At 49.8% G+C, this 16,771-nt stretch overlaps 1 long non-coding RNA gene across 1 annotated transcript; it reads left to right on the forward strand.

Moving 5' to 3' along the window:
* The first annotated feature begins 2,113 nt into the window (after window positions 1-2,113).
* Window positions 2,114-4,046, forward strand: LOC123106796 (uncharacterized). Its single transcript, XR_006451505.1, has 3 exons — window positions 2,114-2,478; window positions 2,795-2,992; window positions 3,411-4,046. It is a non-coding gene; the product is annotated as an uncharacterized lncRNA (long non-coding RNA).
* The last annotated feature ends 12,725 nt before the right edge of the window (window positions 4,047-16,771 follow it).

Consider the following 16,771-nt stretch of genomic DNA (forward strand, 5'->3'; position numbering starts at 1 on the left):
TGCCCATGAGGCATGGTTCCAAGTATCAAATGATTCACAGTCAAGTGATTGCAAAAGTCCATCTGCATGGAGTTTCTTCATGCGCTTTTACACCAATATGACCAAAACAGTAGTGCCACAAGTATGTTGCACTATCATTATCATCTTTGCATCTTTTGGCATCAATATTATGAATCTGTGTATTACTACGATCGAGATTCAATAAACCATTTACATTGGGTGTATGACCATAGAAGGTTTTATTCATGTAAACAGAACAACAATTATTCTCTTACTTAAATGAATAATCGTATTTGCAATAAACATGATCCAATCATATTCATGCTCAACGCAAACACCAAATAACATTTATTTAGGTTCAACACTAATCCCGAAGGTAGAGGGAGTATGCGATGGTGATCTTATCAACCTTGGAATCACTTCCAACACACATCGTCACCTCTCCCTTAACTAGTGTTTGTTCATTTTGCAATTCCAGTTTTGAGTTACTCATGTTAGCAACTGAACCGGTATCAAATACCCATGGGCTACTATGTACACTAGTAAAGCACACATCAATAACATGTATATCAAATATACCTTTGTTCACTTTGCCATCCTTCTTATCCGCCAAGTATTTGGGGCATTTCCGCTTCCAGTGACCATTCCCTTTGCAGTAGAAGCACTCAGTTTCAGGCTTAGGTCCAGCTTTGGGCTTCTTCACGGGAGTGGCAACTTTCTTGCCATTCTTCTTAAAGTTCCCTTTCTTTCCCTTGCCCTTTTTCTTGAAACTAGTGGTCTTATTAACCATCAACACTTGATGCTCTTTCTTGATTTCTACCTTCGTTGATTTCAGCATCGCGAAGAGCTTGGGAATCATTTTCATCATCCCTTGCATATTATAGTTCATCATGAAGTTCTAGTAACTTGGTGATAGTGACTAGAGAACTCTGCCAATCACTATCTTATCTGGAAGATTAACTCCCACTTGATTCAAGCGATTGTAGTACCCAGACATTCTGCGCACATGCTCACTAGATGAGCTATTCTCCTCCATCTTGTAGGCAAAGTATTTGTCAGAGGTCTCATACCTCTCAACATGAGAATGAGTCTAAAATACCAATTTCAGTTCTTGGAACATCTCATATGCTCCGTGGCGTTCAAAAACGTTTTTGCAGCCCCGATTCTAAGTTGTAAAGCATGGCGCACTAAACTATCAAGTAGTCATCATACGAAGCTTGCCAAAAGATCATAGCGTCTGCATCTGCTCCCGCAATAGGTTTGTCACCTAGCGGTGCATCAAGGACATAATTCTTCTGTGCAGTAATGAGGATAATCCTCATATCACGGACCCAGTCAGCATCATTGCTACTATCATCTTTCAGCTTAGGGGAGCTACATCGCGAGCTATTGATCTACAACATAATTTGCAAATGCTATCAGGACTAAGTTCATGATAAATTAAGTTCAATTAGTCAAATTACTTAAGAAGTCCCACTTAAATAGACATCCCTTGAGTCATATAAGTGATACGTGATCCAAATCAACTAAACCATGTCTGATCATCATGTGAGATGGAGTAGTCATCAATGGTGAACATCTCTATGTTGATCATATCTACTATATGATTCATGTTCGACCTTTTGGTCTCCAGTGTTCCGAGGCCATGTCTGTACATGCCAGGCTCGTCAAGTTTAACCCGAGTATTCCGCATGTGCAAAACTATCTTGCACCCGTTGTATGTGAATGTAGAGTCTATCACAGCCGATCATCACGTGGTGTCTCAACATGATGAACTGTCGCAATGGTGTATACTCGGGGAGAACACTTATACCTTGAAATTTTGTTAAGGGATCATCTTATAATGCTACCGCCGTACTAAGCAAAATAAGATGCATCTACTACCACCATAAAAGCACGAGAGGGCGGAGAACTAAGTCATCCTATCCATCCAAACCTGCAATCTGATGGTCTACATCCCTTCAAAACACCAAACACGTTTTATGCTTTAATTACCCACCATGCCATGTGGGCAGTTTGGCCACCGCCCACCTCTTCCCCCACATCCTCCCCGCCACACCCCCACGTCCTCCCGCCCCGTTCCTCCCGCACCTGTTCGCCGCCCTTCGCCCCACCCACCCCCTCCTACCGGAGCCGCCCCCCGCTGGATCCGCCCTTCGCCGCACCCCGTTGGAGCCGCCCCTCCCGCGCTGGATCCGCCCTTCGCCGCCCCCCTCCCCCGTGCCGCTGGAGCCACCGTCGGAGCTGCCTTCGCCGAAGGCCGCTGCCGTACCGCTCGCCGCTGTTCCTCTTCTGCTTCACGTGAGACTACAGGTGCACGGGCGGGAGGATTTCCCAAGCCCTGCCCCATCCTCTCATCTCTCGATCTGATGAACACCAAGAGGCTGTGATTCAAGATCGAACTAAAAGTGGTGATGGAGGGTCTGCTCAATCTACTACTTGCAAGGTGGATCTGCAAGCCCCTGGGTGGACTTAGAGGTAATAGGATTTACTTATAAGAGGTAAATGGTCTGTAGCAAAACCAGAGTTGCGATGATGTCTTGGTTATTGTAGTTTCATATGATCCCCTGAGGCATTGTCAGAGTAGCCCAGCTTTTTTGTTTTGGTTGCGTGGACTATGAGAAAGTAAATAGAACTAGAAATGTTGTGATGGATATGAGTGTTGTAATTGTGCTGCCATGTGTTGGATCTTGCATTTCCCCTGAATTAGTTTCTTGTTACAAAAAAAACTAAATAGATGTACAAAAAATGATTGGTATTTCATATATAAGAATTTTGCTTCATGTTGTTGCAGAGTAAGAGTCGGGAATCAGCCAACGGATAGAGCCCCATGCCCAGAAAGATTAGATGCGCTGGAGGAGACAATTCGAGGGCATGCAGATAAATTGGGGGACCATGTAGTTGAGCCTGCTATTGGCTTAACATTCGACTCCTTGGGTGAAGCATATGATTTTTGCAACCTTTATTCGTGGGAGCATGGTTTTGGTATCAGGTAGTAAGACATGCCATTTTGCTTGTTTTTCGTGGTAAACACATCTATGGCAAGTGCACACATAGTTTTCAATGTTTCAGTAAAGAGCCATCCATCGGGCATGAAGCAGTAGAACCATTGACTGAAGATTCCTTAGTTTCCACACGATGTCTGATGAAGTGTGTCACTGCTCATGGAATTTTTAGAGTTAGAGTAAGAGGTCATCGATCCGAAAGAGTTAGAATATTGATCATTTAAAATTAGATTGTAGGTCATGGACAGTGTGTGAACATGTATGCTAATTGCCGACTAAATTTTCGGAGTAAAATATGACGTAGATTAGAAACACACGATTTCGTCATGTCATTGCAGAGCTTGATTAAGTTTATACAGTACATTTTATGGAGTATGCTAACTCTCCACTGCACTGAAATTACAGGACAGCCTGTCCCAGCGGGCTCGGCACACTCTCCGCTCTGCTGAAATTACAGGACACCCTGTCCCAGCAGGCTCGACACTCTCCGCTCCGCTAAAATTACAGGACCAGGCACTATGTCTGGGAAGAATTGGTGCACTGGAGCAAATGATTTAGGGGTATACAGATTAGTTGGGTGAGCACGGTGCTATTGGGCTAACACTAGACTCTGTGTAAGAAACCTATGGTTTTTACAATCTTTATTCATGGAAGCATGGTTTTGCCATTAGATATTATGGGAAAAGTAGGCTTAATGTCAGGAAGACAAAATGTATGAAGGAAGTTTTCTGTGGATGGTTGGGAGAGGAGAGTGGCGCAGCAGTGGTGGGCTGGTGGCAGGAGGAAGAAGATTGCTCCATCCATCAGTTGGCCGAGCTCCGGCGTCCTCACGTCAGGCTTGTCTTGGAGTGCTGACAATGAAGCATTCTACATGGTATGCATCCAGATCCGCTTCATCTGCTAGACGCTAAATCGAGTCAATGGACCAATTGGCTAGAATTAGAAATTAACTGCGTGTATTTTGTGTTTGCGCCTCCGTGTATTTTGCTGAACGCTTAGTGTGTACATCGTTGGGAGGAACTATCTCTAAATTAGTTGTTATTATTGCAGTGTAGTAGCCAACGTGCGTGTGGACTAATGTTTAATTATGTGAGATTACTCCAAAATGCCTGATGCTGTTAAGCTGCAAAATGCACCTTCGTAGATAGACTGAGAACCTGACAACCAACGTTTTTCCAGCATTTTATTTGCCCAAGTGATGTCTTTCCGACTTTTTTTCCTGTGTCAGTGACAAATCTTGCCATGTGTTGGTTGTGCGTGTAAAAAATAAAACCTCTACCCATGGACTCCTATTGTGAAATTTTAGAAGATGCCCGGTACATTTTAGGGGGCTCATGTGTAAAACTTGTACTTAGTCTATCTGTATGTGACATCTACCAGTTTGAATTAAAGAATCGTTAATCATGGGACGTAAGGTGTCGATGGAGGTGGTGGGGGCAACTAGAGTACCACGGACGGCTCCGTTTGTCCCAATGTCTGTACCAGGGATGGCGTCAGGGAGGAAGCGTGCGCATTAAGTGATACTGTTGTGTGGGCATCATGTACTGTTTTTATATTAGAAATACGAACCGAATACCAAGCCATGCCCAAATCATAAGGCACCTGTGTGGTCTAGATTGCAGGAGCATCTGGACCCGGGAGCTGAATTGCATTTCTGGTTCTAACTTTTCTCTAAATCGAAAGAATAAGACACGTTTTAGTTTGTTTGTTCATTCATTTTAGTCCATATGTAGTTCATATTGATATATTCAAAACATCTTATATTGGTGAATGGAGGGAGTATTATTTACACCTTCCATGCGATTTAATTTTTCTTTCACCCAAACAAATACTATTTTTTGGTGAAACAGATGCAAATGAAAAACTATGTAGAACCAAACAACTGTGTTAATAATCATAGTTATGTGATAGAGTTAAGACGTGCGTTGCACGTGCAAGCTTACTAGTAATAGATAAACATCACATGCAATCAAAATATGTGACATGATATGGCCATCATCATCTTGTGCTTTTGATCTCCATCTCCAAAGCATCGTCATGACCTCCATCGTCACTAGCTTGACACCTTGATCTCCATCGTAGCATCATGGTTGTCTTGCCAACTATTGCTTCTACAACTATCGCTAATGCATAGTGATAAAGTAAAGCAATTACATGGCATTTGCATCTCATACAATAAAGAGACAACCATAAGGCTCCTACCAGTTGGCAGTAACGTTTTACAAAACATGATCATCTCATACAATAACGTATATCACATCATGTCTTGACCATATCACATCACAACATGCCCTGCAAAAACAAGTTAGACATCCTCTACTTTGTTGTTGCAAGTTTTACGTGGCTGCTATGGGCTTCTAGCAAGAAGCGTTCTTACCTACATATCAAAACCACAACGGTGATTTATCAAGTTTGCTATTTTAACCTTCAAAAAGGACCGACCGCAGTCAAATTCGATTCAACTAAAGTAGGAGAAACAGACACCCGCCAGCCACCTTTATGCAAAACTAGTTGCATGTCTGTCGGTGGAACCGGTCTCATGAATGTGGTCATGTAAGGTTGGTCCAGGTCGCTTCATCCAATAATATCGCAGAATCAAAACAAGACATTGGTGGTAAGCAGTATGATGATCACCGCACACAACTCTTTGTGTTCTACTCATTCATATCATCTACGCATAGACCTGGCTCGAATGCCACTGTTGGGGAATGCAGCATGCAATTTCAAAAAAAAACCTACGCTCACGCAAGATCTATCTAGGAGATGTATAGCAACGAGAGGGGGAGAGTGTGTCTACGTACCCTCGTAGACCGAAAGCGGAAGCATTTGAGAACGCGATTGATGTAGTCGAATTTCTTCTCGTTCTGACCGATCAAGCACCGAACGTACGACACCTCCGAGTTCTTCACACGTTCAGCTCAATGATGTCCCTGAACTCTTGATCCAGCAAAGTGTCAAGGAAGTAGATGAGTTCCGTCAACACGATGGCGCGGTGATGGTGATGGTGAAGTGATCCGCAGGGCTTCGCCTAAGCACTATGAGAATATGACCGAGGGTGTAATCTGTGGAGGGAGGCGCCACACATGGCTAACCGATGTTGTTGTGTGTTCTAGGAGCCCCCTACCCACATATATATAGGTGGGAGGGGGAGGGGAGCAGCCATGGGCGCCCCAAGTAGGAGGAATCCTACTTGGGGCCTAATCCAATTCGCTTCCTTACCATATTTTCGGAGGGGGGGAGGAGGGAGGAGGGACGGAAGGGGGAGGCTGAATCCCTCCCCTTCCTTCTCTCTTCCCCTCTTTCCTTCTCCTTTTAGTGCGGCCCATATGGGGGGCGCAACAGCCCCTGCTTCCTGTTGCGTTTCCCCTCTTGGCCCATTAGGCCCATATCTTTTGTCGGGGGTGCCCGGAACCCCTTTCAGTGACCCGATATGTACCCGGTACCCTCTCGAACACTTCCGGTGTCCGGATACTATCGTCCTATATATCAATCTTTACCTCTTGACCATTTTGAGACTCCTCGTCATGTCCGTTATCTCACCCAAGACCCTGAACAACATTCGGTCACCAAATCACATAACTCATATAATACACAATTGTCATCGAACGTTAACCGTGCGGACCCTACGGGTTAGAGAACTATGTAGACATGACCGAGACACCTCTCCGGTCAAATAAAACATAGAGGAACCTGGATGATCATATTGGCTCCTACACATTCTACGAAGATCTTTATCGGTCGAACCGTTATGACAACATACATTATTTCCTTTGTCCATCGGTATGTTAATTGCCCGAGATTCGATCGCCGGTATCTTCATACCTAGTTCAATCTCGTTACTGGCAAGTCTCTTTACTCGTTCCGTAATACATCATCCCACAACTAACTCATTAGTCACTTTGCTTGCAAGGCTTCTTATGATGTGCATTACCAAGAGGGCCCAGAGATACCTCTCCGATACTCAGACATGGAGTGACAAATCCTAATCTCGATCTATGCCAACCCAACAAACATCTTCGGAGATACCTATAGAGCATCTTTATAATCACCCAGTTATGTTGTGACGTTTGATAGCACACAATGTATTCCTCCGGTATCCGGGAGTTGCATAATCTCATAGTCGAAGGAATATGTATTTGACATGATGCAAGCAATAGCAATAAAACTGAACGATCAATATGCTATGCTAACGGATGGGTCTTGTCCATCACATCATTCTCCTAATGATGTGATCTCGTTCATCAAATGACAACACATGTCTATAGTTAGGAAACTTAACCATCTTTGATTAACGAGCTAGTCTAGTAGAGGCTTACTAGGGACACGGTGTTTTGTCTATGTATCCACACGTGTATCAAGTTTCCGGTTAATACAATTCTAGCATGAACAATAAACATATATCATGAGATAAGGAAATATAAAATAACAACTTTATTATTGCCTCTAGGGCATATTTCCTTTAGTCAGTGCTGTGTTAGATTCCTCTGGCACCGTGTTGATCTATGCGAACATAGCTTCTTTCTCTGCCTGTAGCAAGTGGAGTTGCCATCACTCGTGACGGATTTCGTGGGCGGGGCCATAGGCCCGGAGAAGCACCTTATACTTTTCCACATCCGCCATAATGCTTGTGTCGGTGATTTGCTCCTTCGTGAGCCGGTGCTAGTCGAGGAGGAGGAGGTTGTACCTCTGGTTGTCCCGCGTTTGCCGGAGCGTGGCCTCCCACTCTTTCAACACCATGACAGTGTAGTGTGCCCGCACCTCGCCCATGGTGATGCCGACATGGACCAACGAGGGCGGTGGCACAAGATCATCGTCAGCCGCCTCTTCCATTTGTTCGTCCACAACGCTGGTCTCCATGGAGAGCTCGTCGGCAAGCCAACCTCTATCTGTCTAGCTCGGCAGGCCTGCTAACCGACAGCAATGCCAGTGAGCTCCTACTTCCGTTCGTCCGATAGACTCTCCCACAGGGCTTTGGAGCTCGAGGCCATGGCGGATGTGGTGCAGAGAGGAGATCGGGGAGCGGAGGTGGGATGCACCTGTTGCCGGTCCTAGCCATGTTTAAATGGCGAGCGGATACAGGCCAAGCGACAAGGTGGTTAATGCCAGTTTTTTTCTCGAGTACGCATAGCATGTGTATCATCTATATAGAAAGAGAAAGGGTACAAGAGACCCTCCACCATTTACAGTTACATCAAACTATAGCTTAGTGACTCAAACCACACCCACACTCTGACGCTCATCCACACCTAGATACATACTACACATTACTGATACCTTGTCCACCGATGGAGCGCTCCTAAGAACCTCTCCATGTCCCCTTTGAACTCACCTGCTGCTTGCCATGCCCTTCCTTCGCATTCCACTCTTTGCAACACCACATGAGTAGTCGGTGTCACTCCGTCCAAGACTACCGCATTCCTATGTTTCCATATCTCCCAAAGCACTAGCAAGAGGATGGCCCTCGTATCCTTAATTTGTTGTCCATCCTTGCTTCTGCTAGGGCACCAGACGCACAGAGAGTCATCTGTTGTTGGTGTTCATCCTAGTGCCTCCATTGCCATCGCTACTTGGTACCATACTTCTCTGGCCAACACACAGTTAATGCCAGTTGGCAGGCGAACGAATGGGTGGCGTCGCATGCAGGCATTGCAGTAGGTTCCTGGGCAACCACACATGTTTAATGGATGGAGGTGGATGTATAGGTGTCGTTTGAATGCGGAGAGAAGGCGCGTGCACCGGGACGCCGTGCAGGCTTTGCTCTCGGCCGACGTTCCACTTCAATACTGGCTCCAATGAGAGGTCAGGTCCGGTATGACCCAACATGAAAGCGTCTGACAGTGGTCTTGACGCCCGCAAACCTCATGTCTGCTTCTTGTTTACTGTTTACGGAAAACAGACGTTCGGACCAGTCCACGAAGGGATGCGGGGCCGCATTGTTCGAACAGATGGGGTCTAAGACTACCCACAATGGGAGTAACATATGTGGTAATATCACACATATTTAGACAAAATAGATGATGTGACAAGTAATTAATGAAGAAAGAGAGTGATGTGGTAACATAACTAGTTACTAGTAGGCTAGTCATAGTGGGAGTAACATAAGTACTAACATAGATGCCACATAAGCAAAAAAGATGATGTGTCATGTAATTAAAGAGGAAAGAGATAAATAAGAGTAACATAATATGTTACCATCACATAGCGGTTCCCAATACAAAATGAATCTACAAGGCAATAAATGAGGATATGCATGTCACTACACCTTTGACACTTCCCACTATGAGGATGATAACATGGACTAGTAACATATGTATGTTACTAGTCTAAGTTACTCCCCACTATGACTAGCCGTAGTATCAGTAACATCACACATACCAAGACAAGATGAGTCTATAACTTAATAAAGGAAGTGTTGCATGACACCACACATATGTTACTCCCCATTGTAAAGGTATTAATATAGACTAGTAACACATGTTACTACTGTAAGTTACTCCCCACTGTGGCTAGTCTAAGAGCATCTCCAGCCGTTCGCTCCCCCAGGGCGCCGAAAAAGAGCCGCCTGGGGGCGAACAGGCGCTAGATTGGCCCCTGGGGGTGATCTAGGTCCCAGCCACGCCCCTAGACGCCGCCCCCAAGTCGCGACAAATTCAAACTTGGTCATTCCCGCTCACAAAAAAATGCCACAAGTCCGGCGATCAGCGGCCCAGTTCGGCAATCACCTTGCCACAGTTCGGCACACAAAAAAAGAAAGGACGTGTGGGCAACACATCAAACAGCGGGGTCGGCCTCCAGCGTCGGCGGAGTCAGCGTGCGCGGGCTTGGCGGTGTCGGAGCTGCTTCTGTGTTGGGCGGCGTCGGCGCGGCTTCTGTGCTACTGGGCGTCGTGGAGGCATCATCGCTCGGGCTTGGCGGCGGCGGCGGCGTTGGCGTGGGAGTTGGCGGCGCCGTCAACGACATCTGGTTCAGGATGAGGCCGTGCTCCGCCATGTACCACGCCTTGACCTGCTCGTCCATCGCCGACATGTCCGCCCCACCCATTTGGAAAGCCAGGTCGGTGTTCCTCTTCTTCGCGGCGACGTTGGTCCGGAGCAGGTCGAGCTTGACGGCGCTGTTCATCACCAACATTGACCACCGCGCCTCGGTCTTCTCTTCCCGCTGGGCGGCCCGGGTCTTGGCGTCAGCGAGGCAATGCTCAATGGACTCCTACACTCGCGCGGTAGCCGCGTCGGCGTGCTTCCCCTTCTTAGCCCCTTTGTTGCCTTCGAGGCACCCGTCACCCGCGCCCGGCGTCGGCGCGTCTGGCTTGTACGTCTCCCTAGCCTTGGCGAGGGTGCACCGGACATCCGCCCACTTCTCGCACTTCTCGATCCGCTTGAAGACGTGGAGGTACTTGAAGTCTTGGTCGCTGCTGTCCTGGCGATACATGGTGAACATCCGCAACAGCTGCGCCGAGGAACAAATAGTTGGTGGGCGCGCACAGCGAAAAGAAGTGGGAGACCAGCGTGCCATACCTGATCCTTCATGCTAGCGCCGCTCTCCGGGCGAGCCGCGATCTCCTCGATGATCCCATGCCATTTGTTACACGCCGTTTGGATGAGCCCCCAATGGTTCGCCATTGCCTTCGACCCGTGCTGCATGTGGACGCCTTTGAAGTAGGGGCCGACGAGCTTGCGCTCGTCGAACTCGGCCTTGATGCGGTCCCAATACATGTCGATGCTCTGGTACGTGCCGGTGATCGGGTCGAGGCAGGCGACTTTCCACGCTTCGGTGAGGCACTTGTCCTCCTTGGATGCCCACTTGATGCGCGGCTCGCCGGTCCTGGCCGCCCCCTTCTTCTTCTTCTTCTTCTTCTTCTTCCGTTTCTTCGCTGGAGCAGGCGTCAGCTCCTCCTCCTCCTCCTCCTCTGGCTCCTCCTCGCCGTAGTCGAGGTCGCCATCCATGTCGTCGTTGAGGTCCATTGTGTCATCCTGGGTAGTGAACGCGGGGGGGGGAGGGGGGACGCGGCGGGGCGGCCAAGCCGGCCGTGATGATGTCATCCATGTTGGCTTCGGTCGCGTTGGTGTCACCGAGATGCGACGTGGAGGCTTGTGAGAAGGGCAGCGCGCCACAGCAGAGAGGGGGCGTCGGGGAGGATGCGTAGGCCGGCGGTGAGTAGGTGTACGGAGGGTACTGCACGCCGGCGAAGGCGGGCGAGGGCGTCCGCTGGGCCGGGTGACCATGGGGGAAGGTGATGTTGGGGTTGAAACCGCCATGCGCGTCACTGTCGGCGTACCCCGGCGACGGCGTGCAGCCCCAGGATTGCGGCGACGACGAGAAGCCAGCCGGTGAACCGACGATTTGCTGGCTCTAGGGTGCGTACGGGGCGTGGCCGCCGGGTGGATTCATCATCCCCATGCAAGCCGCCTCCGCTTGTTTGGCCGACCGCTCTACCTGCTCCGCCGCTGCCGCAGCCGCGATCGCCGCGCTGTCCCGGGCCTTCTTAGTGTTGGCCCTGTTCCGCCGGTCGGTGGTAATAGCCTCCTGGCGATGAACTTCCGCCTCCAGTCGGCGTTGGACATGCTTGGGGGCTTGGACGGCGGCGCCCTCGGCTTCCTCTGCTTCGGCTGGGCGACGACGACGGTCGCACCCGTCGCGGCGCGGGGGATCACGTATTTCTTCAGCGGCATGGTGGCCGGCTGGGAGGGGAGGAGGAGGAGATTGGCAGGAGGAATGAAAAGAATGAGAGGGAAGTCGGGGGGAAAGCGGGAAGAAACGACAGGAAAAGGCCCTCCTCTTGCTGAAGGAGCGGCCCCACGCCCCTTTTCGCTTGTGCCGGTGACCACAGGTGCCCCTCAGCACGCCGGGTTTGGCTCGGGTGTGCCAGCTATTATTTCGGTCCAACCCGATGAAAAACGGACTCCTAGACACGACTGAACCGATTTTCGTACGTCGGCATTAAAAAATCGCCTCGGGGAGCCTCTTGGGGACGCGGCGGGAGATGCTCTAAGAGCATCTCCAACAGGCGCCGAACGCGCCGATGAAGCTATGTACCTAGGGTAGGGGCATGGACCTGTCTAAATTGACCTACCCAAGGACATCTCCAGAAGAAATCATCTTTCAATCGACTTGGAGGTGTTCCACTCGACAGACTCGAAGATACTCGACCAAGAAGCAACCACTCGACCAAGACCAAGCCACTCGACAGTCAGGAGATCTAAAGACACTCCGCATGCTAACAGTCGGTTATTAAGTAGCTTTTATGGTCATCATAGCACTTTATTACTAGCGTTACCAGTAACGCCCTTCCTTAATGTACATTGAACCCTTTGTAACGTGGGCTGGCTGGGGTCCTGGCACACTCTATATAAGCCACCCCCTCCTCCGAGACAAGGGTTCGCACCCCTGTAATTCATACACGCATAATCCAGTCGACCGCCTCCGGGCTCCGAGACGTAGGGCTATTACTTCCTCCGAGAAGGGCCTGAACTCATAAACCTTGCGTGCTTACAACTTCTCCATAGCTAAGATCTTGCCTCTCCATACTTACCCCCCTACACTACTGTCAGACTTAGAACCACGACAGTTGGCGCCCACCATGGGGCAGGGGTTTTAGCGTTTTGTTGGAGGAGTTGCAATCTTTTCCGACCCGAATCATCATGGTTTTTGGCGGAGTTTTGGTGGAGGGCCACGAGATCCGTCTCGGCGCGCTCACGTTCATCGCCGACGACTCCGCTTGGCTTCAGGAGGCTCTACTCGATGTGGACGCACTCCCTGTCCGTGGGGCAACGCACTTTAGCGCGTGCGTCCGCGGTGTTCTCCTGCGGCAACCGTCGACCCCCTACCGATCGGCTCCTGTGTTGTCCTCCCTCCCCGTATCCCACCGGCGCAAGCGCTCCGGTCGGTCGAGACTTCAGCGGTGGGTGAGACACGCGGTGGCACGCCAGTCGGCCACCCCTCAAGTCGCGGCGATCGAGCCCGACGAATCCCTCTACGGCCTGTTCGACCTGTCGACTGGCTCCGCAGAGACCGCATCCGAGTGCGATAGTAGCAATCTGGCGGCGGAGGTTCTGATGGTCGATGGACCGCCCAGTCCTCCTGGTTTTCCCTGCACCGCTGGAGGCGCGGGTGGAGGCGACCCGTCGCGTCCCCATGAGGAATATCTTCCCAAGCCTCTCGCGTCACTACAGAGAGAAGAACTTCGCCGCCGGAACATGGATGCATTGCACACTCCTATCGTTGGAGAAACCCCCGAGGCTCGTGCCTTGGAAGACACACACCTGGCAAACTTGGCCGAGCGCACTCGACCGGAGAACCTCCAGCGAGCACTCGATGAGCGTGCGCGACAACGGGTTCCCGAATCTAGTCGACGTCAGCTCTTCCCGCCCCCGCAGGTATATCGAACTCCAATTCAGAATTTAGCAGCTGCAGCCCGTATAACAGAGTCGATTCAGCCTTCCCAGTCGGAGGCTGGCAGAGGCTTGCTGCAGATCAGAGCGTTACTCCGGGCAGCAGGAGACCAGAATTCCGCTGTTTCTCAGTCGCGGAATAGGATTCACAGCAGATCCGTTGCCGCGGACACAGTCCAGTCGGCTCATAGCCCAAGATCACCCCCGAGGCATGAGGGACGTGGGGACCGGCGTAATCAGTATGGGAACCGTGAGCAATATAATCACCGATTCGATCGTGATGATCGACGTCGAGTGCCCACCCCTCCCCCGAGGAGCGGGTCGTATGCGCCTCGACAACAGGATGACAGGCGCCCTCGTATTGTTGGGCAAAGGATTCCAGTTGACTCCAGGGAGCTAGGCTTTGATGCGAGATCCATTCTCGTTCAAGGTTTGGTCGACAGGAATAGAGCTCACCGGGAAGGTCACGACAGAGATGCTCCTGCCAGCAGCAGAGCACATGTTTCGGGGCCAGAATGCTTTAGTAGAGCCATCAGGGCCGCTGTGATTCCTCCCAACTTCAGGTTGGCGACTGGAGTCAGCAAGTTCACTGGCGAGTCCAAGCCCGATACTTGGCTTGAAGACTACCGAGTGGCCGTCCAGATTGGCGGTGGCAATGATGAAGTGGCCATGAAGCACCTGCCTCTCATGTTGGAGGGCTCGACCAGAGCATGGCTGAACCAGTTAGCACCCAGCAGCATTTACACTTGGGAAGATCTCGCCCGAGTGTTTGTCACCACATTTGAAGGAACATGCAAGTGGCCGGCAGGGCTGACGGAACTGCGGTCTTGCATGCAGAAGCCGAATGAAACCTTGAGGGATTACATCCAGAGATGGATCACGTTGCATCACACGGTAGAGAATGTGCCTGACCACCAAGCAGTGTGTGCCTTCAAAGAAGGCATCAAGTACAGAGAACTGAATCTGAAATTCGGTCGGACCGGAGATATGTCTCTGAACCGGATGATGGAGATTGCCACCAAGTATGCTAATGGTGAAGATGAGGATCGACTCAGGAGTGCCAAGCTCAAATCAGTCGCCCAAGAAACCGGAGGAAATCCTAATCGGAAACAGAAGTGGAAAGCCGAGCCAGCTGCTCCTAGGGAAGCCTTAGCTATAACCCAAGGAAAGTTTAAAGGGAAACCTAAAGGACCTTGGAACCCCAAGAAAGTTAAAGACCGGGACGGAAATGATGTGTTGGATTTGCCATGTCTCGTCCACACCAAGAAAGATGAAGAGGGTAATTTTATTTACCCGAAACATACCACTCGACAGTGTCGACTCTTGATCCAGCAGTTCCAGGGCAAGCATCCCAAAGATAAGGAAAAGGAGTCGGACAAAATTGAGGACAAGGAAGATAGTGACGACGGATACCCTCAGGTCAATTCCACTCTGATGATTTTTGCTGATGTTGAAAGCAAAAGTCGACTGAAAGTTATCAACCGAGAGGTGAATATGGTCGCTCCGGCGACACCCAGTTATCTGAAGTGGTCTCAGACTGCCATAACATTCGACCGGTCCGATCACCCAACGCACATCGCCACCCCTGGGAGGCAAGCTTTGGTGGTCGACCCAGTTGTTGAAGGCACTCGACTGACCAAAGTCCTGATGGATGGTGGCAGTGGTTTGAACATATTATATGCTGAGACGTTGAAAGGGATGGGCATTCCGATGTCCAGACTCAGTGCCAGCAACATGAGTTTCCATGGAGTCATTCCTGGGAAGAAGGCTGAATCACTCGGCCAGATTGCTCTTGATGTGGTTTTCGGTGATTCCAAGAATTACCGCAAAGAAAAGTTGACATTTGAAGTTGTAGACTTCCAGAGTGCCTACCACGCTATTTTGGGCAGGCCGGCTTATGCACGCTTCATGGCCCGACCATGTTATGTGTATCTCAAATTGAAGATGTCTGGCCCCAAAGGTGTGATCACTATTACGGGCAATCAGAAGAAAGCGGAAGAATGTTTTCAGAAAGGTTCGAAGATCGCCGATGCTCAGATGGCAGTGGTGGAGTTGCAGGAATACCAGAAGACTGCAGACCCGAGTGATTTGTTGCGAGCCAAGAAGCCCGCTACAGAATCAGCTTTTCAGTCAACTGGCGATACGAAGACAGCTCACATCCACCCGACCGACCCTAGCGCTGCTCCAACTCATATCTCCACAACACTCGACTCCAAATAGGAAGAATCGCTCATCCAGTTCCTCCGTGAGAACTGGGACATTTTCTCATAGAAGCCTTCTGACATGCCGGGTGTTCCCAGGGAGCTGGCTGAGCACCGCCTAAGAGTCGACTCAAAAGTAAAACCTGTCAAGGAACATCTCCGACGGTCCGCCATCCAGAAGAGAAAGGCCATTGGCGAGGAGGTGGCTCGGCTCTTAGCAGCGGAGTTCATCCGAGAAATCTACCACTCCGAGTGGCTCGCCAACGTTGTTATGGTCCCCAAGAAGGACAAGTCACTTCGCATGTGCATTGACTTTAAACATATCAATCGGGCCTGCCCGAAAGATCATTTTCCTCTCCCCCGCATCGATCATGTGAGCGACTGTCTTTTTTAGACGCCTATTCCGGGTACCATCAGATCCGTCTGTATGGACCTGACGAGATCAAAACAGCCTTCATCACTCCATTCGGGTGCTTCTGTTATGTTACCATGCCGTTCGGCCTCAAGAATGCCGGAGCCACATTCATGAGGATGATTCAGAAGTGTTTGCTCACTCAAATCAGTCGGAATGTGGAGGCGTACATGGATGATATTGTGGTCAAGTCACGGAAGGGTTCCGACCTGCTGACTGACCTTGCTGAAACCTTTGCCAACCTCAGGAGGTATGATATCAAGCTTAATCCATCAAAGTGCACATTCGGAGTTCCTGGCGGAAAATTACTCGGTTTTCTCGTTTCCGAACGGGGAATCGACGCCAATCCAGAAAAAGTCGGTACTATACTCCGAATGAAAAGTCCTGTGCGAGTGCACGACGTCCAGAAGCTTACTGGTTGCTTGGCCGCCCTAAGTCGATTCATATCTCGTCTCGGTGAAAAGGCATTGCCTCTTTACCGATTGATGAAGAAGTCCGACAAGTTCGAGTGGACTCCTGAAGCTGATGCAGCGTTTGCAGAGCTCAAAGCTCTGCTCTCCACCCAGCCGGTGCTTGCTGCCCCAATCAGCAAGGAGCCTTTGCTGCTTTACATTGCAGCCACAGGACAAGTCGTCAGTACGGTACTTACGGTCGAGCGGGAAGAAGAAGGAAAAACCTTCAAAGTTCAGCGCCCAGTATATTATATTTCTGAAGTCTTGACCCCATCGAAGCAAAGATATCCTCATTATCAGAAGCTTGTATATG

This window comes from Triticum aestivum, chromosome 5A (assembly GCF_018294505.1).
Source record: "Triticum aestivum cultivar Chinese Spring chromosome 5A, IWGSC CS RefSeq v2.1, whole genome shotgun sequence".
Taxonomy (NCBI): domain Eukaryota; kingdom Viridiplantae; phylum Streptophyta; class Magnoliopsida; order Poales; family Poaceae; genus Triticum; species Triticum aestivum.